This window comes from Amphiura filiformis, chromosome 9, assembly GCF_039555335.1.
Source record: "Amphiura filiformis chromosome 9, Afil_fr2py, whole genome shotgun sequence".
Lineage (NCBI taxonomy): Eukaryota > Metazoa > Echinodermata > Ophiuroidea > Amphilepidida > Amphiuridae > Amphiura > Amphiura filiformis.
Genome location: NC_092636.1, coordinates 19,144,414 through 19,170,388, shown reverse-complemented (window position 1 = coordinate 19,170,388; position 25,975 = coordinate 19,144,414). Strand labels below are relative to the sequence as shown.

Sequence of the window (25,975 nt, the reverse complement as noted above, 5' to 3'; positions counted from 1 at the left end):
AACGACCAGCCTAACAAGCGACCAGCCCAACAAGCAACCACGTGAAACTGGGAATCCTAAATCTAAATCAGTATTTGACCATTTTAAAAGTTTGGGCCTCTTAAAATTCTCATCGCACCCTTTAAATTTGGGTCTTAAAGGGTCTGGGGAAAATCAATTGGACATTTTTAATTTTTGAGCTTGCGCTAACCCTGGGGTGTACTAAATGGTCAGTGAGTGCATGCAGTAGATCTACTTCCATGTTGAGAGCAAAATGGATTGCATGTTGTGAAAAACACTTATTTTGAATCTGGCCGATTGCCAAATGTGTAGCAAAACTCAATAAGGAAGTGAATCATAAAAAAATGGAATAGTAATAAATCAATCTCAATCTTTGTACACATAAATCTTCATAACATCACTGCACAGTTCATTCAAAAGTTATGAAAAACCCAGGCATGAGAATTTTCAGTTTTAAGCCTGAATTCAGGCTTTTTTTGGTCCAAATTTACGCACTTTCTTTTTAATTTCAGCCTGTTTTTGGTCTTTTTAGCCTAATTTCACACTTTTTAAGGCTTTTCAAACTTCTCAGGTTATTCATGTTGATTATTCTCATGCCTGAAAACTTCCCAGGAAGCACAAAACATTTTGTAATATTTAAAAATAACCTTTTGGGGATCAGATAGCAACGTTTATACAGTACTTTTTGTGGGACATGAGAGCACATTCAGAATACGAGGAATGTCCTTCTTATATCAAATAATTTTGATTTTTTTTTAAATTTGCGATATAATACAAATTTTATGGCATATTAGTAAAAATTGGTATTTTTGACATTTAACAGTCCTTGAAGTAGACTTTATAAATCTAATGATATGTAATTAATTAAAGTGTATGTAGCTGGGAGGAAAAGCCATCCATCATTTAAAAGGTCTTTTGGGAAATAAATGTATACAAAATGTCAAAATTTTCAAATATGTCAAAAATATCAAGTTGTAATATACCATATCACAAATTTCAAAAACTTATTATGATAAATAATTTGATGTCAGAAGGACATTCGTCATATTCAGATTGTTGTGTCAGGTTCCACAAAAAATACTGTGCAAACATCGCTAGATCCAATTCCTTAAAGATTGCCAGTAAATGTGTAAAGATTATGAATGATGTGACTTTTTAAATAAAGGTGCCACAAAATCTTTGCAACTGATATAAATACAATTTTTTTTTTCAAAATTTTCTTTCATAGTTTGTTAGCATTACAAAACGTTTTGATGAACATTTTAATTCAATGTTGAAAAGTGGTAAAAAAACATTTTAATACTCCTGTTTTAACTGAGTAACTTGCTATCAGAGTAATGTGTGACATTATTGATTTGGTGCATGGATATGAAAGTATAATAGAAATTAATTGAGAACTTTCTCTTCCCCCATGCAGTAATTATGTACTGGGTATATCATCAGGCATTCAAGATATAGGACACTTTTGTTTTATTTTTTTGAATTCTGACCAACTTTGAGAAATTTGCACCAAAAATGGTTAAAATAATGCTATTTTGGGCCAAAAATCATAAAAAGCCTGATTTTTTGTCCAGAATTCAAATATTTTTGGTCAATAATATAGAAATTAATGGAGAACTTTCTCTTCCCCCATGCAGTAATTATGTGCTGGGTATATCATCAGGCATACATGATGTAGGGACTGTGAGGTGGCATCTGTGTCTCTGTCTGCTCCTGGCATGGCTAATCACATTCGTCTGTTTGATAAAAGGAATTAAAACATCAGGCAAGGTTAGTATAAAATGGTAATGTTTTGCAGAATTAGATAAGTTAAGTGTAATATTCGTCAGAGTATATCTTACTCCGCTCAATATTTACATTGGGGAAGTGGTAGTTTTGACAAGAAATTGATGGTTCTAGTAATTAAGATTCCCCCTTAAGACCCCAAAAATTTGGATTCTCCCTTAAAACTCACACTACTCCCGGCATAAATATTGAACGGTCCCTTATATTCCAATATGTTTTGTGATACTTTAGTAGGCACAGTACCAGGTCTTTATTTTAGTGAGAAAAGTCGGAACAACATTGGCAAAAATATATGAAGGCTAAAAGTCTTCCTTATAAACTAGTATGAACTGGGATTGAAAAAAGGTATCAAAAATTTAGTTCAAATGTAATTCATTGCATTTTTTTCTTCACCCAAATTAGTGACAACAGGGCAGGGGTAGCACTAGCATCTGAAACTTTGGGATCCATGAGGGGTCCACAGACTCTTTACTACATTAGTCAAAATTGGGGATCTGTAGTAGTGCCAACCCTAACAGGTTTGTTTCTTTTGTCCTAAATGAATTTAAGCGATTTGTTTGAGCGTTTTGCAAATAATTATTACCAATCATTGAGAAGAAACCTCAACTCTTCCTGTATGTCCGTATATTTACAGGTTGTTTATGTAACTTCAACATTTCCGTATGTGGTGTTGCTGGCGCTTCTGATTCGTGGAGCGACGTTAGATGGCGCTTTTGATGGTATCATATATTACATTAAACCTGACATACAGAAGCTGAAAAGTGCCAAGGTAGGTGACTAGGTGCCATGACATGCACGCAATAAGGGGAAACTTGAAACGTCAAGAACTGGCCCTATTAGTAGCTCAGACTGTGCGTTTCCACTGGGCACACCGTATTTCTAACCGGGTAACACCCGACAACCTATTAACCGTTTGATGGCCAACCATCACATTTCCACTGACGCTCTGCCTGGTAGATGATCGTGTGATGTGGTGTAGGGCGGAAGTACTGTATTTTGTTTTCATGATCTTAGGTAGTCCTGTGTCATGTGCATTGCATTAATTTACTGTCACTAACTTAATTGGCCTTGCAAGATTGATGTCCGTTACACCCGTTAACCGTCACACCGAACATGTTTCCAGGACTTCCAGAAGTGGATCACGGTTTCTGGGTGTCTTTACCTCATCACTCCGAACTGATCTGACACCTTACATTTTTCACTAAAAGGCAACAAAAAAACTTCTGTTTTACGGGCAGACAAACTTTTCAAGAATCCTCAAGGATTTTTGTTTTTTCTTGAGGCTAAAATGAACCTAAAAATGAAAGCTTGAAAAATCTAGCAAAAAAAATTGATTTTTGGCAAACATAATTTGAAATATTTCGGTCAATATCTGAGTCAGTCTGCCCCGTAAAAACAGGGTGTTTTTTTCATCACCTAAAAGACTTGTTGTCAGTGAAACTGTAGCCAGCATGGTATATTAAATTATGAAGCAAAAACATAAAACAGGTGCTTACAAAATATGAGGAGACACTTTGTGTTGAAATCTAATATAACTCTTGGTAACTTGATAAGATACATAAACATCATTCTTATTTTATACTGGATGCAGGATGCATGTCATCTTTCACTTGAAATTTAAGAAAGATATCTTGTGTCTGCAGGATCCTCATTTGGATCTTCCTCCCTGAAGGGTGACTCCATTTGAAATCTGCACTCCCTGGTTGGGAGTTTAAGGTCAAGGCTTCCATAGAGGGTGTATGGATTTCAACTGGAATAGCCACTTTTCAATAGCCCCTTTGAAATTCTACATGCTCTATAACATGTGCATAATTACTGTGCTCCTTAAACTGTCTACTACAACACCCTCACAGAGGTCAATGTGGGGGTGATAGCATCTCAACGAACACAAAAAACTTTTTAAAAAAAACTTATACTATTTGCTCTGTGTCACAACTTGTCCACAAGCATTACAACTAATAATATATCTATAGATTAATTCATGTATGACCATTTTTTCAAGTTTTTTTTAAAGAGTTCCTAGGATCAAAATATACTTGACTGTAAAATTGCAAATTGGCAAATTGCTAAATTTCATCTTGATTTTACCCCTCCCCAGCAACTGACCCTGATCAAAAGTTTTTAAGCCAATGATTTATAGTGCGCTACACACAGGCACAAGGTCTGGACGTTGATCCACAAGCTACAGCACACTTTATAGGTTGTGACTGACCACTACGGCCCCACATCATTCCATAAGCCATTAACAACACAGGGACTCAGAGCTAAGAAGCGCACACCGTAGACATTTCACAATTGACCTTCACAGCCAGGATCAGCTCCCCGAGTATCATACAGGTTACAACAAGACAAGTAGCAGTAAGTTCCTTGTTCAGGGGAATTTCAAGCAAACACAATTTTTACACGAGAGGGCACTAACCACTGCCGGGGTTCGCACCCGCAACCTCTCTCACCATAGTTGAACGCCTTAGTGATTGAGCTAACTTGACTGCCTGATGCCACCAATGTTTGTCAAATTCATTATAGTCTCTTTTTTTGTTGATTTTTCAAACATTTAGTATCTTCATTCATTCTAAATGTTCTTTATTTCCAGTGGCGGCACCAGGAATTTTTAACATGAAGCTGTACTCGAGTAAATCAAAATAATAATAATGCTGACCTAGATATTAGTAGTAAGCATGGCATCAGAAGTCTTTCAACATGTCATATTCTAGATGTCTGGCCTCCCTGCCTCACTGAGTGTGAAGTATGCTGACATCTGGGGGTACCTTTGTAATTACATCTGTGTCATACCAATGATATCATCATTACTCCCGGTCATTACTACTATGTGTACTCCTGCATGTGCTGCTCATGTCACAAGTAAACAAGTAGAGCTGGTTCACATTTCATTCACCATACCGTCAACAATATCACTATACCAGAAACTTCTAATACCAAATGTTGGACCCTACTTAGCCTCCAGAAAAAAAAAATTCTGACTGACCTACTTGAAAAGTCCGCCCGACCGGAAAACAAGTTTTTTTTGCCGCCATATCCAATAGTTGGCTCAAGATTGCTACTACTATGCTAGGGCTCATGCTATGTATTTTCTTTTTCATGGAAATAAGAGTCAAGTGTCAATGTGGTGTTCTATGTTCTGTAGGATATTTGCTACAATAAATGTGTGAAATGGTAATTTTCACTGTCAACACGTACTGCGAGTGAAACCATAAGATTCATCCCCCATGCCAGTGGCGGATTTAGAGGGGGGCGCACCCGGCGCGCGCCCCCTCTATTTTTTGCAGATCGGCGCATGCTCTGTGTATTTTTGCAGAGCGGCGCCTGACTTTGTGTGGGCGCCAAGCCGCAGCAGCGGCGGTGGTGGCTCGGCGCCCCCTCTATTGAAAATTCCTGGATCCGCCCCTGCATGCCCCCCCAAAAAAAACAATATTCCTGGTGCTGCCACTGAGTGATGGATATAAGTAAAGAGTGTCAAAATGACAAATTTAAAAGCAAGCAAAGTAGTTCAAAATCGGCAAACCGCAAACAACTAGACACAAAAATGACCACTTTTATCATAATGTAATTCAATTTGCTGGAACCCTCAATCTGACCTTTGAGAAATGACATGGTAATGTAGTTAATGTGCAGGGAAGGTATCTTACCCTTCCCAGAATCCTTTGCAACATGATTCATATCATCTTATTTCGTCAAATGACATTCCATTACCTTGTACAGGCTCACTTTGTTTTCATTTTGATAAGAGACAGGCTAAACATTTTGCAGTATCTGGATGTGCTCTGTTCATTGAGGTAGCCTACATTTTGTCACTCTCAATCCATATTGCACCAGATAACAAATCAGAGTACAGAAAATAGAAATGGAAGAAATGCATCATGGGAAGTGTAAGATATCCTTTCTGGTTATTGTGATCTAGCATGTGTTGTTCAGGGAGGGGGTAATATTACAGTGGTGTTTATTTCATGTGTGGAGGGAGTCCAGGACTAGGAGTTCACATTATACTTTTTTCCTGCTCTATAGGCCTATATTCCGACATGTGCATATTTATAGAAGAAAAAAATACACAATGCTTCTTAAAAACCCAACTTTTTATTTATTTGGCAAAATCAGAATTTATTTGTGCCAAGTCTTAAAATTTTGTTGCAACAATTGTAAATAATTGTAATAAAATGTAGTAAATTGTAAATAAAATTGTAATTGCAATTTTGCATGTTTTGGCCCATTTTCCCTCAAATTGCAAAATATATTAAAATTTGATTGTTTAATTGCCAGTTAGAACTAATTAACGGTTTAGGATTTAGCTACATGTATGTTTGGATATTCCTAAAATTAGTGCTGTATTTTTCTGGAATCAGGAGTACTGTATAAGTGGTAATTTTCGCGTATAGTTATTTTCGCGAATTGGAGTGATAGAGACATTTTTGCGATTGTTATTTTCGCGATTGCTTAGTCTTTGCCCTATACTTGCAAAACATTATACATATATTCGCGAGGTGTTAATTTCGGGGATGACACTCCATTTGTGAAATCCTCGAAAATAAAACCCTCGCGAAAATTACCACTTATACAGTACTACCAGACTAGACAGAAAGTGCCACAAGGGATGACCTTTTGACTCTAGAGGGTGTTTAGTATAAGGCATAGACCATTCAAATGTAAGTTGGTGGAGTAACTTTAGATAATAGTGGTTATTTATTATTATTATTTCAGACATTTATATAGTGCCTTAGCTATAAAAAAAAAAGGGCTAAAAGTATACAATAATACTAGTATACAAGTAAGAACATATGAAATACATAATATAAAATTAAATGCATAAAATGGAAGCATATAAACGTGATTTGGGGGGTTTTGTCTCAAAAGTTGAGGGGGGGCAAACTGCCCCCCCCCCCTCCGTAGCGCCGCCACTGATAAAAAGCACTATAAAACATAAAAATGATGTAGTGACAGTGAAAGAAGGCTGGCAGAGACGGTTGCCTTCCAAAGTTTGCAAAAGTATATAAAATTTTTAAAAAATCGCAATTTGCAAGTGTAGGGAGCAACAAAAATCAGTTTTTTTTGATAAAAAAAGAAAAAAATATAAAAAAGGTCACTTGTAATTAATTGAGGGGGAATGGGGGAAGGTTTGTACTCTTCATAAAACATAGTTATACTAAATTTCACCAAACTATCAGAGCGGCAATGATGAATTGTAACATATTGTCAAGGTGTGCCAACTATGGGCTTTCCCAGAGAATTTTGCACTTATATCATTCATATTCATATAAAGGACAATTTAAATTTGTCCTTAAAAATCAAAGTCGCACAAACTCAATAATGAATTTCAATGACAAATGACGGAATTGCTTTTGCAAAAGGGATCGCTAGATATTTTCAGACAAATTTGACCTGCAATTTGATGAAAATCAATGACACAAACAGGAACTATAATACTAAAATATTGAAATCTAATGGCACAATAGTGAAATTGAACTAGAGTTTCTGGCTTGAAGATTTTTCTGGATGAAATTGAAATGTCTTTTGTGTGAATATCAATGACACAAGTGCGAAATACTCTGGGAAAAGCTATGTTTTGTCCTGTGATTGTATAGCCCTATAGCGTCAGTCTCTTTTGATGTTTACTGATGTATGTAGAGTGTGACCTTAAATATGTGTAAAATTGGTAAGTTTATTTAGGGTAACAAATTAGTTCCCAAAACAATACAAAAGGCAACAAAAGGCTATTTGTCAAAGAGACTTTGACAACTTTTTACTGCCAGATGCCATTACCACCTTGGCTTCAAATCGTAGTACATGGAGAAACTTTGTAGTCGCCTGGTTCGCAGCCAAATGAAATGAAATAGACTTGAAATGAACGAATGAATGAGTTCCCAATAGAATAAGAATTGGCCCGCATAGAAGTTGCAATTGGTTGCATAATAAATAAAATATGAAATTCTTTTTCTGGCCAGTTTGTGTACAAATGATATGTGATGCAAATGAAATACCCTCAGAAGGTCCAGAATATTTTTAATATCAGGAGGGGGACCCATCGATATGAGGCCAAAGCACGGAAAGCTGAAGGGGGTGGGTGCGGGAAGGGGTCACACGGAAGCTTTTGAAATGCTTGTATTTTACATGAATTATACCTTAAATTTATGAAGTTTATCGTAAAATTATGAATTTTACCCTAAAACTATGGAATTATAGCAAGTGGCCATTTTCGCTTCTGCTTTTGACATTTGCCAATTTATGTTTAACACATAGGCCTACAATAATTGGGAAAACTAAGGCTTCATTTCATGGACCATCATTTCACAAATTTTCGTTTTTTTCAAACTTTTACAGACTAATACTACAGTAGTGCCAAAATGGCCAACCAAAGCACTTCAATTAGGTCTTTATTTTGCACAAGTTTCTTACTTCTCAGGGGGCACATCTCCCCTCAGACACCCCCCTGTGCCACGGCTATTTTTTACATTTTATTAATTTTCTGAAATTGACCCCCTGAATGCTCTAGATCCGCCACTGCATTAACCAAGGTGGAAATAGAATGTGGTGAAATCGAATCATGCATTTACAGTGGGGTTTTTTTGTGTGTGTTTAGCTGTAAGGCCCTATGTCACAGGGGAAGTTGCCCAAAGTTGTCCGAAATTGTCAAAATGGACAAAAAATCGCAAAATTGTGCTAAATTGTGTAAAGTTGTCAATCGACTTTGCTAATTTTTTTGCAACTTTGCATTAACCTCAAGTAAATTTGCGCAATTTTATGCAACTTTATGAAAAGTTTGGGCAACTTTGCGTAAGTTTGCAAAATGTTTAGGCAACTTTGTGTAACTTTGGTCAATTTTGACAATTTTGGACAATTTTGGGCAACTTCCCCTGTGACATGGGGCCTGCTGTATGTGTGTGCCGAGTATACTCATTGGTCTCTGACAACATTTTTTAGATGACTAATACTCGTACTCATCCATTCAGATTTCCAGACATTACCAGAGGCAGCTTTCAGACACATAGTAATTTGTTGCATTCAATAGTTGAAACCACTGACAAACTGTTTTGATTTAATCCACAGTGGGAGTGTCTATTTAGGTCATGAGAGGCAGAAGATGATTTACTATTCCCACCAGAATCTACAATAATAACATTATTCATTGATAAAAATACTATCAATTCCTGACATTGAGGCCAAAAAGAGGCAGCCAGGGAAATATAAAAGTTTTCGAATGTTGTAGTTCAGATATACTGCTAATACAGTTGAAATGCTATCTTGAGTATATGCCGAAATTTTGCTCTAATTTTCACTTTTTTTGTGTAACTTTAATTAAATGGTTGGTTATAAGAACGAAACATGTCTTTTCCAAAAATTAGAATGCATAAACTGATATTAGTCTTAGTACAAGTCTTTTGGCTTGATTGTTACAGCATACGAAAAACACTCTAAAAAGGCCTTTATTTCCAAATATTTGCCAAGTATTTGACTTTTATTGTTAGTTAGGACAATAATTAAAGGATTAGGATTCCGCTATGTTTCATTTGGTAAAACAGGATAATATTTTTTTAATCCCAAAAGATTAGTTCTGTATTTTTCTGGAATGGGGAATATTAAAGTGTCACAAGAAGTGAACCATTCTGCCATAGGAGCACTTGCAATATGTGACTGGACGCGGCGAATCAGCCGTAAAGTCGGCCCCGGTCAATTTTGTTTTATTTCGTGTTTAGAAAGTATATACCATAAGCTTTAAAATGGTATATCATTTGACTTCAAACGATATCCAAAAGCGGAGTTATGATTTGTTGAACTCTGTTCCTTCAACAAAATTGTATTTTTTATCAGTTCTACATGTGTCTCTTTTTCTACATTTCTGGTAACAAATATCCAACAGTCATAATTGGCGGTCATTTCAAATCATGCCCAAGTCAACGAGGTTCAGAAATATCCTCTCATTGTTCATTGTTGATTATACATACCTAGACAAAATACAATGCTTTGTTATCTACTGCTTGAACAGGATTTAGCCAAAGCAAACAAAGACAAGAACTATTCTATAGAAATAGGTAGAAGCTTATTATCCTCTTCAGCAGTAGTATTATTGATTGATTTAAACAGCGTTTGATAAGATACTTGTCGCAACGAATTGATACACCTATGAATATGACCTTCACATACATTTTACACTTTAACTCAGAATACAATTTGCCGAGTTTACGGCTGATTCGCCGCGTCCACTCACATATTGATATAGGCCTAGGTCATCACCAAGTGGTTCAATGGTGCAAAGGTGTACAGTGCTTTGTTATAGAGTTGGGCGACTATCACTTTTTTCCTAGTCGACTAGTTGGCAGCAAATAGTCACAACTACGACTATAGTCGCGACTATCTGTGGTCAAAATTGGACCAAAAAATCGGGTGAAAGATTGGTGCAAATTTACGATAAGAAGTCAACAACACCAATTTAATGATGATTTATGGACTTTCTGATTACTTGTTTGTATAGTGTTACTATCAGTAAGACAATGACTAATGTTTTATCACATTTTCACAGTTTATATGTTAAGTACTAGTATTTAGTTGGTTTTGGTGCGGATATCTGGCACTTTTATCATGATTTTGTAACATAAAAATGTAGTTGCATTTGACGACTTTTGGTTTTCAATAGTTTTAGTCGCGACTACCAGTAATAGTCGCGACTAATGACTATTGGCGACTTAGTCGCCCAACTCTACTTTGTTACCAGTAACAGGGGGTGGGAATCGTGGGATGCTTTAATTGGAACACTTAGTCAGTTATGTAACAACAAAATAGACTGTAAGGCCTCGTATCCATAGGCTGTTCCCTTGTGGCGTGTGCCCTTGTTCCGTGTTTACTTTTTCCCATGTGACCTGCCACACAGACAACGGACCGTGAGCGGCCACTAAGCAAAACAAAGGTTCGTTGTCTGTGTGGCAGGTCACATGGGAAAAAGTAAACACGGAACAAGGGCACACGCCACAAGGGAACAGCCTATGGATACAAGGCCTAAGAGTACAGGCCACAAAAGAGCGGTCGTGTTTCAGGCCATAAATCGAGTTACTTTGAACTTTGAAATATAGAGGCCTATTTATATCATCTTAATCAGAACAGAATTCTGCATAACATATCTGAAAATAACTTAACATTTTCTGTATACTTTTTGAGAAAATTAGCGCTATATTATATTCAAGGCCAGATTTTCCTGTGTTTACATCCTGGTTTACATCCAACTGCTAACCACGTTTCGAACTTGTGCGTTCATGTGCACATAATAGTAAACATCACTCAAATATATAAGATTTTTACCCAAAAATTAAAGAATATGTCGAAGTTTATATTTGTTTCTTTCAAATAATGTTTTGACAGTCTATAAATGGCCTACAATTCAATATTTTACAAATAAATTTATACTGAAACTTATGTGGTTTTCAACCCTCCCCTTTAGGGTAATTTAGTCTAAAACCATAAAGCCACAGAACTTGACAAAAAATGACTAACATATATAATATCCAATTAAGAACTTCCTTGATCCAGGCTGCGAGTAGACATTCACTTCATTTTGTTGTGAGAGTCACCTTTTTAAAATCTGTTACATTCTGTTTATTTCTGTGTATTTAAAATTTGGACTGATTTTTTTTTATGTTTAAACATCTGGCGCAAGCAGTTTGTTTGAGTTTAAGTCGAGTCCCAGCAGTGCCTGTGTATTTCTGCATGCAACACCCATTGTAACAAACAAACAAACAAACAAACAAACATTTGTTAACTAGTTTGAGCATATGAATGAAAATGATGAAAGCCTAAAGCCACCTCTCATCATGAAAGTGGTGTCAATTTTTGGTATTTCCGTTTTAGTTTTCAATGTCCACTTGTACATAGGTCAGTGAACTGGTGAATGTATAAAGGTCTATGACCTATTAGGTGTGGGGCAATTAATGCTCTGCGTGCTAGTCATGCGCTTCAATTGAAAAAGTTCAAGTTTTGAAATATTTTCTCAAAATATCAAGAGCTATCTTAAGAACTACTGAATCAATACTAGGCTTGTTTGTACTCATTTTAGTGCATTTTTCATGCTGATTCCAAATATGGTCATGAAAATTTACTTTTCTGAAATTTTTGAATTTCTAAATTTTTTTTAAAACTTGTCGTCTGCAGTCGACACCCGCGTGAAGAGAGTTAAGGGCTACCAAGATATTCCCTCCTGCAGTCCATCCTCCCAAGTTCATCACACTTTTAAAGAAATCCATAATTCGTCTGTGATTTAGCATGAGGGAAAATGGAGTTTTGAGAAAATCGCGTTTGAAAAATTACCAATTTTTGAGGAAGGAAACAAGTAATTTTTTTCTTTTTTTCTTAAGAATATGATAAAATAGGTATTTCAGTTTGTTATTCACATAATTGGAGCATTATCTATTTGCACTAATAATAATAAGTAATTAAGTGAATAAACTGATACGCTAGTATGTCAAAACATTCAAAAACCTCATACGATATGCCAAAACATTTTTTTTTAAAACCTTCCTCGTTGCTTCTACAGTGGTTTGTTACGTTGGCACTGACTAGTATGTCAAATCATTAGCTATAGTGCAGTTACATGGTGGCCTATGGCGACGTTTCATGATACGCTAGTATGCCAAATCACAGAATGACATTGTCATGCAAGGGAGGGTGGGGAAACATATAGTATCACACTAATTAGTGCCATCTCATTAACTAATTACATGAATGTTTCAAAAGTTTATGAATTTAGAGTTTCATTCATACAGTTTGAAAGTTTGTATGAACTCATTTTGTCAAAAAGTGCTAAATCACCGCCGAATTGGAACTCATGCAAACCTGTGTTGGATCTCAGTTTGATGCGCTTTGAATTAATATTATGTAATGTGATTATTAAAAGCAACATGAGTCAGATTTCATGAATGTTCATTATTTTAGAAACAAAATGATATAAAATTTAAGGTGGCTACAGGGAAATGTTGTGTTGTATCAGTTTTTGTGACATGATCAGAATTAAGTTCTCCACTGAATTATCACTGTGCATTGTGCCCCAGTATTTATTATACTGATGATAACAACATATCTCTAGCTCTAGCATAAAGACCATAGAGTCACCTAAAGGGACCAGATAGCAACGTTAGCAGTAGCACAGTAGTTTTTGTGGGACAGGAGAACACATCAGACATATCAAACTGCATTTTAAATAAAAGGAATGTCCTTCTGATAAGACATACCAATTTTAAGTCTTTTAAGGGGGTACTACACCCCTCGATAAATGTGTGTCTATTTTTGTATTTTTCTCAAAAACTAATTACACACTGGTAACAAAAGTTATGTATGTTATACGGGCAAGGAATTCAATTACTACACTGGAATTTCAGTGACCCAAGACAAGCTGTTCGTTATTTATGATAAGAAATAAGGTACCGCTACGCTGTACCTCATTTTCTATCATATATACTGAACCGCTTGTCTTGAGTCACTGAAATTTCAGTGTAGTAATTGGATTCCTTGCCCCAATAATATACATAACTTTTGTTACCAGTGTCTTATTATTTTTGGAGAAAAATGCAAAAATAGTCACACATTTGCCACAGGGGTGTAGTACCCCCTTAAGGAAAAATGTGTATCTTCAATATACGAAAGGTCAAAATTTGGAAAAAATGATGGACGGTTTTCCTCACAGCTACATAGGCCTACACTTTAAAATACATATCATTAGATTTACAAAGTTTGCTTTGAGGACTGTTAAATGTTAAAAATATCAATTTGTAATAATTTGACATGAAATTTGTATATATCGCAAATTTCAAAAAATCAAAATTATTTGATATCAGATGTACATTCCTTGTATTCAGAATGCAATTTGGTGTATATGATGTGCTCTCAGGTCCAACAGAATAAGCTAGAATACATTGTGCATATGTTGCTTTCCAATTCCTTAAAATCTTATTTTTGGTCTTCGATGATGCCCATATCAATGCATTGTAGTGGGCATGAATCATCCTTGGAGTTGATGTGTGGGCAAGGGGGAACTGGCTATTTTTAGTAATTTTTAGGGGCATTTTCAAAATGTTAACTGCAATTAAAAGTTTCAGCAGTCATTCAACACCAAAATAATTGAGGCTAACCTCAGTATTTTGATGTGAAAACATTAGTCTTCAGAGTTGTTGTGAAGAAGTTGATGTTATGATTGACTTGAGATGGCATAGGATGAATCAGTGAATATAAAATGTTGAAATCCTGAGGCCCTGGTCACGGTTGAGTTGCTCCAAGTGTCCCCTTACTAAGGGGTACTACTCTCTATCCTCTTAGTCAAGAAGCAAGCAAAATCCAGAATTAGTTAACATCAAAGACTAGGAAAAACTTGGGTGGCAAAAATGCACCTTGCTCAGAAAAGAGTTAAGGTCAATTTCAAAATTGTTCAAATCTTGTTATCACGCCAAAGTATTGCTCTGATAATAACATTCAGAAAAAGTATGGCTTGACCCAGACCTATCTGAGGTGAATGACTATGGAGTTACAAGCAAAAGGGTTAAAGGTCCCATTTTGGGCTCCACAGGGGTCACAGGGGTCACAACCTTTAAAATAATCTGATTTTCATAAAAATGGTGTCTAATTGTATGATTTTTAATACCAAATTTAAGTAAAGAATAATTTGCACTTTCTATAATGCTTCGTTACATAAGTAACCGGGTGAAAGGGCTTGACCTCTGACATTTTTGCTTATAACTCGAGACACAGATAGGCCAATCTCTGCATTTTTTGAACCATTAAGGGCGTACTACACCCATGTATTGGTTTGATTGGTCTAAAAAAATATTTTTTCATTTATAGCTAGGCAATATATGCACGGATCATGTGAAATAAAGAAAAAATAAAATAATAATAAAAAAGGTGCTTTTAAACCATTGTATAGTAAGTCATTTTAGCCCTATATATTTTTTGTTTACATGTATCCTGGTAACTCAGATGCGTGTTTCATAACAAACCATAAATTGTCCATAATTTATTCTTTTCAACATCAAGAGCTTTCAAGTAGAGGGCATGAATAGAATACATTAAATCCTTTGTTATACCATCTATAGAAATGTACTCACTGATTATAACACTGAATAAATTAAATAGGCCTAATCTCTTCCACATAGACAATTTAATACTACACCATGTATTTATCATCTATAATGTGGTGTTAGGAAAAGAGATTAAAAAAGGCTATAAGGTCATCAAAGGTCAGGTTATAGGTCAATTGGTTCAGGTCAAATTCAGGCATCAACATGTGGTAGTCTGTTATCATACATGTCATAATGAGGCATCAATTTTGATATTTTGTCTGTTACTGGATATATAATGGAAATATGTGAGGTGGATATACTAAAATACCTTGGGATGTAAATGGTGAGTACAATTTAGATTGCCTAGTTGAGATGAATTGGGCAAATAAATATAAAATAGTTACCAAAATCACAAAATGAAGCTTACGGCAAACTACCTAATATGGTGGTATGGGTGACAAAAATACAATCTTTTTCAACATTGCTGTAGTGTGGTTGTGGTAACCTGTTACCTATGGCTTAATTAAGTTTCAGTGAAATAGTGTCGCAAGTTCAAAATACAAAATATAGCTTCAACATTGAAAATAGAAGCATTTTAACCGGTTCGTTTTTTGATAGTTGTGGAGCACCAAGTTCATGAAGTCATAAAAGAGATCAGGGACCGCTTATTCCCATTTTACATATCAACATTATTTCCCTAATGTGTTAGCAACACATATCCAAAATTTTAACTAAATCCGTTGATAGTAAGCTTTCCAAAATGAAGTTAATTTAAAACATCAGTGATGTACCACCTTTTGGCTTATATCATTAGAAGCATGTACGCTTCATTGATACTGATGCCACCAATTGAACGAGAAGATTTGCCCCTTCATTTTGCATACCACTTTGTCCAATTTCTTTTTCTCATTTCTTCACAAAATGCAATAAAATGCAAAAAAAACTGCATGGGTGTAGTACCCCCTTAATACCAAAGGATATGGTTTTAACAACATTTTTTTGACCAAAATACCTGTTGAACCGTATTGACCTTGACATATTTGGCAAAGTTGCCTTTGTAATGATACGTTCTAGATGGTTAAAGCTGGTTTAGAACAAAATGTGATTAATTTTGAAATTTGACCCCTGTATTACCTTGAGGGGGGACATAGCACATAGCTCTTTTTGGAGCAAGATGCATTTTTGCCACCAAAGTTATTCGGGTGATTTAAGGTCTTCAGCAAAGTTATAACTTGGTTCCAAGCCTTAATCACAAAACTTGCATGACATATGAAAACCATACACTTTGCTACTGGACTATCTGTTTCACTGTTCGCTGTCCACAGTTTACATAGATGTGGGTACTACTCTCTGTCCTCTCTTTCACTGTCCTCAATTTACATAGATGTGGGTACTACTCTCTGTCCTCTCTTTCACTGTCCTCAATTTACATAGATGTGGGTACTACTCTCTGTCCTCTCTTTCACTGTCCTCAGTTTACATAGATGTGGGTACTACTCTCTGTCCTCTCTTTCACTGTCCTCAATTCACATAGATGTGGGTACTACTCTCTGTCCTCTCTTTCACTGTCCTCAGTTTAAATAGATGTGGGTACTACTCTCTGTCCTCTCTTTCACTGTCCTCAATTTACATAGATGTGGGTACTACTCTCTGTCCTCTCTTTCACTGTCCTCAGTTTACATAGATGTGGGTACTACTCTCTGTCCTCTCTTTCACTGACCTCAGTTTACATAGATGTGGGTACTACTCTCTGTCCTCTCTTTCACTGTCCTCAGTTTACATAGATGTGGGTACTACTCTCTGTCCTCTCTTTCACTGTCCACAATTTACATAGATGTGGGTTCTACTCTCTGTCCTCTCTTTCACTGTCCACAGTTTACATAGATGTGGGTACTACTCTCTGTCCTATCTTTCACTGTCCACAATTTACATAGATCTGGGTACTACTCGCTGTCCTCTCTTTCACTGTCCACAGTTTACATAGATGTGGGTACTACTCTCTGTCCTCTCTTTCACTGTCCACAGTTTACATAGATTGCTTGTTATGTGTATTTCAATAGGTGTGGTTAGACGCAGCTGTACAGATCTTCTATTCTGCTGGCATTGCATTTGGTAGTCTCCATACATTATCTAGCTACAACAAATGGCATAACAACTGTTACAGGTAAGACTTTATGTGAGATTCCTAGATGCTTTGACCAAGTAAGGGCTTTAGCTAGTGTCCTGTCCACCCATGCTTTAGAGGAACCCCCGCCAAAGCAGTTCTTCTGGGGTGAACCAAACCTGCCAGGTTATCAAATTAATCAGTAAAAGGTTATCTCTGAATTTGGCTGACAGGTGCTAATTGATGCAATAACATTAAAACATCAATTAACACCTTCAGAGATAAATCAGAGATAAATTCAGAGATAACCATGTCACTGATTAATTTGATAACCAGGCAGGTTTGGTTCACCCCAGAAGAACTGCTCTGGTGGGGCTTCCTCTTTAATCGCAAACTTGAACATAAAAAAATACCCAGGCCGTCCATAACCCGTCCAATTAACATCACAGATGAGATTAAGTTTCTTTAAAAAGTCCTTTCATTTGTTGTGTGTAAAATATTAACGTTGGTATGCGTTTAGTAATATGTGCAAAGAACGAAGATGTGCGAGTACTTAATGTTTGGTATGCATAATGTAACGTGTGCGATATCTTAAGATGTGCGAGTACTTAACGTTGGTGTGAGAAACATAACATGTGTGATATCTTAAGACGTGCGAGTACTTAACGCCCTTAACGTCGGTATGTGTAGTGTAGCATACATGCGATATCTTAAGATGCGAGTACTTTATGTAGGTATGCGTCTTAAGGTCTCAAGACGTGTGAATACTTAATGTTGGTATAACGTAACACATGCAATATACCTTAAAACATGTGATTACTTAACATCGGTATGCGTAACATAACATGTGTGATATCTCAGATGACTGCCCTGTTATTGAAAGTAAGGACTTTGAATAACATTTACCAAACTAAAAAACATGCACCAAGTTTACCAGCAAGTTTGAAGATGTACACAATTCATGTTCGCTAATGGATAAAAATCTTCGTCTTCATTTTTCACCCTGCAGAGATGCTTTGATAGTCCTAGTCATCAACTGTGCCACAAGTGTCTTTGCTGGTTTTGTCATCTTTGCTGTGATTGGCTTCATGGCAGCAGATGCGGGTACAACGGTTGACAAAGTTGTTGACTCAGGTAAGCTATAGTCAGAGCCAGATATAAAAATACTAATTTACGTATAATCAGAGCCAGAAATAAAATTACTAGTTTGCGTTTGACGTCACCTGTCTATCAAACTCAGAAACGTTTGTTTACGATTTGTTGTGATGATTGTAATTTCTGAATGCAGCAGTAAAACGGCTTGCCCTATGGTTAGTTTTTCACTTTCAAATATACAAACTATCTCAAAAGTTTGGTCTTGGTAATAGAAAACTTTCTTTTCTGAAGGCACCATGTCAATGATACCTAAAAAAAGTTACTTTTGCCTTGTTAAAGTACCTAATTTTCCCCATTTTTTGTAATTCCTTTTCTCTGATGAAGGCACCAGACCTGGGGTCCATTTCACTAAACCTTTAACCCACTGTTCATAAAGTTATAAATACCCAATACTAGATGTAACTTTACGAAGGTTTCCTATAGTGAAGCTCTATTTGTTACGAAGGGTACCGTTTGTTTAGTTTAGGGAAATGGAATTGACGAACGATTTCAAGACTTACAAAGCTTTGTAAAGTTGAGTGAAATGGACCCCAGATGAATCAACCTTCTCTTTGATCATAGTTTCAAAACTGTACCTTGGAATTATTTAAGTAAGGTGCCAATTTAAAGCTAACCTGTTAGGGCATGTGATTTGGCAATTCGGTTTGAAAATGACATTTAATGATTTTTGCAGCTGAAGTTCTGAGCTCTTCAAATGTTCACATAACCCTAATGGCCTAAGGGCATTTTGGCGACGGAAGGGAAAGAATGAAGGAATAAAGAGAGAAAACAAAGAAAGAGGTTGTTTGCTCTGGATGGGATTTGAACCAGAGACCCCTCTCATGCCAAGCACTGAGTCGGCGACACTTTGCCACGGGTGTTGGGCTTCGCTGGCCAGCAAAACTGTCTATATATCACTAAGGGCGATTGCGTCATCACACCACGTGGGATGCATGCACGAACAGCGCATATATCAAGTAGTATTTTGTATATAGTACCTGGTACGGTTAGGGATAAGATGTTATTAGTGGAAAGTTGCTTTAAATGTACAAAGACCAGTTTTCCTTTGGTAAAACAGGACAATACCAAATAGTGCATAGGAAAGCTGATACACCAAACTTAGCTTTACTGACCTACATCATGTTCATAAGCTTATAGTGGAAGTCCTAGACAAGTCTGGCAGCTCTACCCAATAGTGCAAAATTTAAAAGGCCTCCAACATTTAAGCCAGCATGACTGGACCAATTTGCATCAATATGCATTCTAGTTAATGTAAAACTTAGCAGGTGAACCTCCTTTTCAGGCCAAGGTAAATTTATTATTGGCATAATAAATTTAAACAAGAAATGTCTTTAAAAAGACAACACCATGGATGCAGATCAACTTCATAACTTTGAATTGCAAGTACTTGGAATGCTAGTAAATTTGAATGTTTGGCACAACTAACCGAGTGTGAAATATTGGCATTTTTTGGTAAATACACCACCAATGACATACTAGGAAATACTCACAATTTTCATGTTGAAAGCTGAATTGAAAAATGTGTGCGAAATAGGTCTACATTTAAAAGGGCATTTCGTGATCCACAGCCTCACCCCCACTTTTCTCAAAAAAAGTTGAGATTTTTATATCACTGGAAACCTCTGGCTACATAATGTTTATTTACAAAATATTTCATGCAGATTAATTCATTTTGCAAAGATATCGTGAAATTTGAATTTCGTTGTGGTATACCAGAACGAAATTACAACACATTGTCTATGGAGCATTGTAATACACATAATCAGGCATAACTCGCAAATGCAAAATCGGAATCAACTGAAATTTTTGGAATAAGCTTTTTTCATGGATATGTACTGAAAAATGTCACAAAAAGAGGATGCTAGGATCACAAAATACTCCTTTAATTCATACCTGTAACAAACTGCTCCATTGAAACCACATCATCCGAGTTATACAACAATCTATATTCAGACAACCTTAAGAATGTTTGCTGCTTAATAAGGGATTTCATATCAATTCATAACTCCATATCTCTGTCCTTTTACCTCTTCTGTGTTTTGCCATTATTTTTACCATTTACCAATGTTTGGTAAATTACAGTTAAAATCCATTAAAAACATGGTAGTTTATTTGAGATATTTATTCGCAATGTATAGTTTATTGGTAGTTACACTGATCATATTATAATAAAAAAGACTGATTACTCAATCCCAGGGATTCCTGGGCTCAAACCAATCTTTATTTTCTGAATGTGTTGATTATATTGTTACTACTATAAACTGTTCAGTTGCTATACCAAAAATGTGTAAAACCAAAGCCACTATCTACCCCCAATTACTGGTATTTACCCCCCACCACCAACACCATCACCACCAGTGTCACTCCCAACATCAATTAGTGATGGTAGTAGCCTTCTGCACTGTTTATACCCAGCTTGGTTCCTGTATGGTCAGATAATTGCTCATTATTATCGTTGAATTAGTGATCACACTTATTGACAGCTTATCAGCAGCCTGGATCAGCGGTGCAATTATATCCCTTTTTTTCATAGAGCAATTGTTCAAAATGTTTAATGTCAAATGGTTCCTAAAAACCTTATTTGTGAATGGATTTTAATCGTTGAAAAAACAAAATGTATGTTTAATATATTATCTATTTCATTAACAGCAATTTCCAACCATAAATAATCATAGAGTTTCACCTGTTTACAAAATAAGTGTTTATTTCAGATTTCCAATTAATTATGTTATCAGTAAACCTGATAGGAGGTCAAATCCAAATCTTGCTAATATTTACATTGTTATAGTCAAAAACGATACTTTGTCCTGGTAGTCCCTGGCAACCCAGTCTGCATGTAGCTCATTCGTAAACATACACGACAGAAACCGACTGTGAAGGAGCCTACATGCACGTAAACAACTTTCTAGTATAATAAAATCCGTTTTTTGAGTATCTACTGCATTGGCAACATGAAGGAAATACCTATTGCCCACTTGCTAAAATGCATACTCGTAGCCCAATCTTGTACATCATAGCACCCAGTTTAGGTTTGTGGTTTCGAAATTTTGCAATTAAGCATTAGTTATTTCAAATATGAAACACTAAAACACAAATCTAGAACAAACACTCATTATATTTAGAAAGATATAGGAAATTTTCCATGATAGAGATTGGACCCAAGACAAAGTACACCCAAATTAGGTGACAATTCAGAATTAAGCCATGGCTGGAAAAAATAGGACAGGTTGAGAGAGTTGGTTATACATTATCTTCCCAAATCACACTTTTAAGGGCTCTGATAGCATCGTTTTCACATATTTTTTGTGGGACCTGAGAGCACATGAGACATATCAAATTGCATTTTGAATACTATAGAATGTCCTTCTGATATCAAATAATTTTGATTTTTTTTTTGCAATTCACGATATAATGCACATTTTATGGCAGATTATTAAAAATATCTTGAATCTTCACAATTATGCAAAATTTGGTAAAAAAGGAACTTGGATTTTTATATTTTTAGGACCATTTTTGTGAAATGTGTGTTCTGTTTATATGTAGTTCTATGGAGAGTGATGGTTGAGGGTGCTATAATACCAATTTTTTTAGCATTTTAGCCAATTTCTCTAAAATGAACATTTTGGAATTTATAACTAATAAATATAGGGTCCACAACTTATAATAAGTCCCCCCTAAATACTTTTTAAAATGAATCGAAAAATATTTGACGAAATGCAAACATGTAAAAAGCCTTATTTGTTTTACACATATGGACCAAATTACAGCATCACACATCATTGCGTCCAGTCACAATGGTTCATTATGTAAAAAGAGAGACTTTTTTAAACAGTGTTAAAAGTTGCATCTGAGTCCACAGGAGTCAAGTCTCAAACAATACAGTAGGCCAGGTCTATTCATGTGTTTGTTAAAGAAAATCTGACTTTTAAAACGGCCTCTTTTCTTACACAATTAACCATTGCGACTGGACGTAATGATGTGTCATCATGTGTGACTCTATAAATTGGTCCATATGTGTAAAACAAATAGGGCTATACATACCGATTTACATTTTTACATTTTGTAAAACATTTTGGACTTATTTCAAATAGTATTAGGGGGAACTTGTGGAAAGTTGTGGACTCTATAGGTGCCTTTTGAGCTCCCTTGCCAAAAAATAAAAAGTAAAACTTAGGTGATGGAGTTGTTGTTGCTGTATTAAGTTACTAGTATAACATGATGTATATAAGTAAACCATTAAGGAAAACATAATCCGGAGCGGCTTGACCCAGTTCTACCAATTCTTTTCTATGTTAATCAATGTTTCGTATTATTTTGATTTAGGTCCTGGATTAGCCTTCATCGCATACCCCGAGGCAATTGCAAGAATGCCGCTGTCACCATTGTGGTCTGTGCTATTCTTTGTGATGGTGTTGATGCTGGGAATAGGAAGTGAGGTAAGGGAACATTCTCACCTGGGGCTATTCCAGTTGAAATCCATACACCCCCTGTGGGGTCATTCTCTCATCAGGCTATTCCAGTTGAAATCCATACACCCCCCGTGGAAGATATAACTGTAATCTCCCACACAGGGAGTGCATAGATTTCATGGAATCACCTATTCATGTAACCCCATTTGAAATTAGGTGTGTGGGAGATTATGGGAATGTCTTTCATAGGGGATGCATGGATTTCAAGTGGAATATATCCCATTTTATAGCAGGCATGGATTTGAAAGCTTTTGAAGATCAAAACAACTGCCAGACAAACCCAGTAGTGCAGGAATGGGCTGCATAGCTCAATTTAAAGGTAGCCTCATCAAACCTAAATATTGCAGATGGAGGTGTATTTAATGCTCAAGTCCAAGTTTTGAGCTATTTGCTCAAAATATCAGAGCTATCTAAAAACCACTGAACCAATACTAGGCTTGTTTGTACTCATTTTAATGCAAGTTCATACTGATTCCAAATGTGGTCATGAAAATGTACAATTCTGAATTAGAACAAATATGAGACTTGTCGTCTGCAGTCGACACCTGCGTGGTTAAGAGAAAAGACAGTAAACATTAAAGTTTCTTTACATAAAAAGTTATTGCACAATTCAGTGCATTATGGGTAATGGGCAAATGAATTTCATTACAACCAAGATATCGATAAAGCCACATAAATAACAATTATCGTCTCAAAGATCCTGCACACAACATTTGTGCATGTTAGTCACACTTTTTTCCCAGCCATTAAAAATACAGAAGAAGACTGATTTCGACTGCTCAGTGCCAGAATTGGGTAAGTCCAATAGCTGCACTGTGAACATTGGCCAATTAACACACAGTATATTGTACTCATCTACTGCACATGGCAGCTATTGCACTTACCCACTTCTGTCACTGCAAGCAGTTGATTTGCCGATACGATATGAAGCAGTTATCCAACCCAAACAAATTTCCTTCAGTATATTGAATCAAATATTATTGAATATGAAATCAATATTTTAATGGAGGATGCTGCCTATTAGCTTTTGAACATCAGAAGAACTTGAGGCAAGGTCTATAAATGCAAGTTAAGAATACTATTGTCTTAATCATGTTGACGGTGAAGTAATTAAAACTCACATGGATTGCTACTATACTTTTGTTCACCTGAAGTTCCGGAGTTTTTGACAAACCACCCTTGTATGCATATAGGTACAAATTGCGTACTATGATACTATTTCGATACTATGATCAGCAAAATACACAACTACATCACTACCGAACTTGAGATGAACCCAAGTTTAATAATTTTTGGAACACCCTGTACTAGATGTACTACATCTTACCATGTATAATAGTTAATACCCTACTCCTCAGTTTCATTTTCAGCTATCCCATGCTGTTTTAATTTGCCGATAAAGCTTATCAATAACATTTGACTGGGTTTTTAATGTCATAATCATGTTGTGTGGCTCAGATTCAAATGTTGTCGCACTTCATTCAAACGAAAATGTCAGACGTTCATGACATTGCACCTATGTTATAATACCACCACTAAAGTGTGAGTTTGAATGATTGTAATGTTTGGTGTACAGAAATCATATGACAGTGTGTGAACATGAAACCAGTGGTGGGGCCACGGGGGGGGGCATGAGGGACAAATGCCCCCCAGTCAGAACTCTTGCCCCCCCTGTTGCCCCCCCCCCCAGTAAAAACCCAAAATTACGAAAATTTCACCTTTTTGCGGTAATTTTGCGCAAAATTTGTTGATTTTGCCCCCTGAAATTCACTTTGCCCCCTCAATGCCCCCCCGGAAAAAAATTCCTGGCGCCGCCACTGCATGAAACATTTGCATCAAGATACTTGGGTGCTATTCAAGGTGGAAGCATAGTAGAATTATGGCAACACAATATGAAAGTACATATCACCTTTGTCAGATACGCTAGGATCCACAACATGCCCATCTATAAGGGCACAGTTCTTTAACCCCAATACATTTGTATATTCATTGAATGACCTTTGACAATTTGGGTACAAAAACTCATACTGTGCAACTTGAGGTCAAATTTTGCACTTTGATTGTATAATTGAGGTTATTGAACTATGCCATTGGGATGAGGCTATTGTGTTCAATAGTGATAGTTACAGACACATGTGAGACACTTTGCTGGAGGTTGTCATTCTTCCTTGTAGCTATGCAGCGTCTACGAGTCTAGTACCACAGCATGGGATACACAACTAGTTTCCACTATGGGTTACCATGAGCGAAACTACAGAGGCATATTTGCATAGTAAAGCACACTATATTCATGGCATGGTGTTAAAAAATCTAGCTGGTAAAGGAGCATGAAGTTTTACAAATATTGCACATTTTAAGTCCATTCAAAATTAAGTAATGACGTTTTTCAAAGTTGAAAATCTTTTAAAAACCAGATTGTCTCAGCATCAGGGAAACTTGGGCATTCATGTGCAGCCAAGTCTGGACAATTATCCTATCAGTTCCACTTGAGCCATATCAAGTCCTCTTGAAAGTTAATGCTATTGATTTGGGTCATGGTATTGGAATGATGTAGGAGTTGTTGTGTTGTTATAGCAACAATCCCAGATTCTTGGCCATTCAGATGGCACTTTAGTGGGGTGCAGCCAATCAGGTCTCTGCTTTAATTCCATTTCTTTTGTTGTGTTCACACCTTTCTTAGTAAGCCACTTGCATTTGCTCCTCCGATCATGCTGGACCAAAATGCTTTGGTGTTGTGTTTTCCTGATGTCTCGAGACAATCAGGAGCATGAAACTTTCTGGATTTTGTGTTGACCCAAAAGTTTACCAAATGTGATGAAAAAGCTACACGAAATGTACTTTTGGTCCGGGGGGGGGTACTCAGTACAAATGACCATACAGGGACATACCGCAAACATGGGTTGCAATTTCGGCCTTTTGTTATATCAATGACCCCTTTAGACCAATTTTGGTATATGGATGGGTTCTTTTTCAAAGTTTTCTCTATTTTTTTGGAAAATCACAATTTTGCCTCAATCTAGCCAAAATATTTGAAAAACTAAGACAATTTTGGTTAAATTTTGACTTTTGGTATATCGATAGGTCCAAATTGAATATTGGTATATTGATGGATCCATTTTCAAATTCTCAGTGGCAAAACCAAACTTGAGTACCCCCTGGGGCTTTTGGCATGGCTTAAGAACTTATTGCTGTTCAAAAATGAAGATAAATATACAAATTTGGGGAAAATTGTGCTTCAAAATAATGCAAAATTAACACTTTCTCCAAACTTTTGAAAAACAAATGAAAAAAAAAAAAAACCTTCTGTAAGCATGTTTTCCGAAATTTGTGACCCATAATACTAGCTGTACCTTACCCAAGTAAGAAGTAGAAGCCAAATTTGCTATCCATATTTGTTCCCATAAGCACTTATGAACTGA

General features: G+C 36.2%; 1 pseudogene; it reads left to right on the top strand.

Moving 5' to 3' along the window:
* LOC140160718 (sodium- and chloride-dependent glycine transporter 1-like) overlaps nt 1-25,975 on the top strand; it is a 58,934-nt pseudogene that overhangs the window by 24,877 nt on the left and 8,082 nt on the right.